Genomic DNA, 3,733 nt, shown 5'->3' with positions numbered 1-3,733 from the left:
ATCATAATTTTTTCAAAAATTCGAATTAAATCATATATAACTCTAAACTCCATATAATCAAGTAAAAGTTCATAAAGAAGTGTAGGAAAATCCCTACCTCAAGCCAAGAAGCTTTCAAATTTTTTTTTGGCAACAGAAATTATATCCGTTCAGAGCCAAACGACGCCCTTTTCTACCCTAAATTTCAAAATGACTGCTTTTCCCGCTATTGTGTTTGCTCACAACTTCTCAATTCAAGGATTGCAGAGGTTCTTTAGGTCTTTCTCCTTGGCATACCTGCTTGGTATTATCTTTGAAATATGGGGATAAAAATCCTTGTATGAATTTCTGATTGTCCCTTCTGCAACTCCGGTTGCAATTTAAACATCTTTAAGGGGCTTCTATTCATCTGAAAGTTGTGTTACAATGTAAATGATAGCAGTTGCAATTGATATAGGGCTCCTTCTTATATCAAACTCTTTCGACTTCTGGACAGCTTCTTGGGCGACTTTAACTGCTTTATTGTTCACACCAAGATTTGAGCAAAAGAGTCTCATAAAATCCCCAGCACGTATAGTACCTATCTCCACTGATTGACCCATCTCAAGCTCTAGCTGTTATACTATGTATTCTTTTTCTTGGCCAATTTTCTTCTTCAATAACTCATTGGCCCGATCCTTTATTGTGGCAACCAGACCCAACCTATCAAACATGGTGACGATGGTCTTGAAGGCCAAGATGAAGGATCGATCGGGGTTAGAGCCGCGATTTGCCAGCAGCCGAGGGAGTTGGAGAGGAAGTTGGAGGTGACGCCGTTAGGCTTCGAAAAGACAGTGGAGACGCCTCCGTCAGTAAGAAGTAGGTTGGTAGGACCACCAACACGAATCGGGTCGTTATCGCCGGACTTATTGGCAAAGGTCCTCCACTCGGAGGTCTCATCGTTCGAGTGTGATTCCAACATCAGACCGCACTCCGAGCGCACTGTGTCTTCGGCGGAATGATCGAACACCACCTTCGTCGCTCGCTTACAGTCCGAGCAGTACACGTTGCCCATTGATTGGATTCCTAGACAGATCTGAGATGGGACTTGATGTAGAGGATTGGAGAAAGGGTTTTGATTTATATTTATATTTATTTATTTATTTATTTTGGGGTCATTACAGTCGTAGCCTTTTCAACTTTTGTCATACTGCAAGCACATCATATTACACTAAAAAACAAAATTATTCACTTATCTTTTTATATTGGAAGGGCAAACCAAGGCAAGAACAAACTAAGATAAAGAGAAAGTTTGGGATAGAGAGAGTTGGACAGAATTTGGGGAAAAGGCTAACATCTTCACAGTCACAATTTTCATTCCAACACAATCTTCAAAGTTGGTAAGTAATTTTTCATTTATTTTTCAATGGTTCTTTTATTTTTCATTTATTTTTTTTATTATGATAAAAAAAATGTGATTATGGTTTTTTACACTCTGTTTTGATTATACGGTAATTGTATTTTTAAACTGATTAGGGTTTTTTAACTCACCGTATTTTTTTGAAAAAAAAATGATTGTGTTTTTTAAATATCAATTAAAAAAATTGTAATTAATATTGTATTTTTTACACTCCGTTTTAATGATATAGTGATTGTATTTTTAAACTGATTGGATTTTGTTAACTCACTGTGTTCTAAAAAAAAAAATGATCGTGTTTTTTAAATATCAATTAAAAAAGTTGGACAGAATTTTGGGAAAAAGGCTGACACCTTCACAGTCACAATCTTCTTCCAACACAATCTTCAAAGTCTGTAAGTAATCCTTTCATTTATTTTTTAAGATTCTTTTTTTTTCATTTATTTATTTTTTATTATGAGCAAAACGTGATTGTGATTTTTTACACTTTGTTTTTTATGATACAGTGATTGTATTTTTAAACTGATTGGGTTTTTTAACTCATTGTGCTTTTTTTTTTTTTTTAAATGATTGTGTTTTTTAAATATCATTTAAAAAGTTTATAGTTAATATTGTAGTTTTTTACATTCTGTTTAGATGATACAGTGATTGTATTTTTAAAGTAATTGAATTTTTTAACTCACTGTGTTTTTTGAAAAAAAAAATGATTGTGTTTTTTAAATATCAATTAAAAAAATTTGTAATTAATTTGTGATTGAGTTTCACACTCCATTTAGATGATACGGTGATTGTGTTTTTTGAAAAAAAAAAATGATTGTGTTTTTTAAATATCAATTAAAAAAATCTGTATTTAATTTGGGTTGTAACAATCTCTGTGTTTTTTGAAAACAAAAAATGAATTGTATTCATTAGGTTCACATATTGTATCCACTATTGATGATGATTAGATTAAGCTAATTCAATAAATTTTAATCGGTATAATAAAGATAATTAAGCTAATTCAAGATCCCTTCTACAACTGATGAGTTACAACTTATGCCGAACATAAATAAAAAATGAAACCCTATATTAGCTTCTCTCTACTCTATAATTAAGTATATTATCTCTTATTCAGATTTAATCATATTTAATCACTCACTTCTATTCTCTTCCTTTTTATTATCATTTTTCCAATTTTCTAAATTATTTTATCATTTTTCCTTCGAGTCTATGCATGATTCAAAAGAGAATCTCTCACTAAGTTTAGTGCCAAGCCAAAATCACACATGCATCAAATTGTAAGCAATGTTCTCTCACCTTCATACTTTGTTAGTTGTAATCTTATTTTGTTGTTTGCAAAAATCACATGTTCATCAAACGTTTATCTATGCTAAGTTTGGTTTGTTACAATGAAAGTAGAATGGAATGAAATGTTCATTTATTAATCTCCATATGAATTATTTCATTTGTATTATATATTTCATCATTTTTTTAGTGAACCAAATCTATGGACATTCTAATGAATTTATGATATGATTCAAACCAAGTTCAAATGAATCAAACATTACTTGAGAGAGGTTTGGGCTATTTCCATAAAACACATTGCTTGGCAAGCCTTTTTTTTATTTTTTATTTTAATACTTCAATTATATTGTCTATATTGATTTGTGAGAACTAACAAATAAAAATATAATATAAATAAAATTTAAAAAAAATAGATGGGTACCCAAACAACACAACTTCAAACGCAACCTAGGAGTAGAACAAAAAAAAAAAAAAAAAAAAACAACCTGGGGGATTTGAACTCCTGATAACACCACAAGTCTTAATTGTTGAGCTAGACCAACTCTTAAAATTTACATTTGTTTGATAAATACTTAGATTATAAAATGTGGCAGTCTCATCTTCAACCTTTAGACAAACGTGTCGCACGTGTATGCACGTGACCTTTACTCTTCAACTTTGGAGGGCGCGTGATGAAGCGTCCGATATTTTCTCGAGCTACTCTTTGTGGGTCTAGACTCATCTCATTGAGACGATTCTTTTGGTATGCTCAAAAATTGATTTTGAGCAATTTGATTTCGGGCAATTTCAGAAAACAAAGTAATGAGACTCTGTTTTGCCTTCCATTACTTGAGCTCTAATACTAATTTTTCATCATCTTTCGTTTTCCTAATTTTTCATCCAAACAGAATCATCAAACTACTCCAATTGTCAATTTTCATCAACTTTTGTTTTCCTAATTTTTTTTTTCTCACCATCCAAACAGAATTTAATTATCACTGCAACGAAAACCACAAACCAATCGACATCAAATTGCTAAAAAGTCAATCAACTTGAATATCACAAAAAATTCAAATTTGATAGACAGAGATATAT

The 3,733-nt window shown here is 31.5% G+C and overlaps 1 pseudogene; it reads right to left on the bottom strand.

Annotated features, from left to right (window-relative positions):
* Window positions 1–216: 216 nt before the first annotated feature.
* LOC114263573 (transcription initiation factor IIB-2 pseudogene) lies at window positions 217–1,033 on the bottom strand (annotated as a pseudogene).
* Between the last annotated feature and the right edge of the window lie 2,700 nt (window positions 1,034–3,733).

This window comes from Camellia sinensis, chromosome 6, assembly GCF_055761805.1.
Source record: "Camellia sinensis isolate YWXY chromosome 6, ASM5576180v1, whole genome shotgun sequence".
Lineage (NCBI taxonomy): Eukaryota > Viridiplantae > Streptophyta > Magnoliopsida > Ericales > Theaceae > Camellia > Camellia sinensis.
The sequence above is the reverse complement of the archived record's forward strand: the minus strand, read 5'-3'. Positions and strand labels throughout refer to the sequence as shown.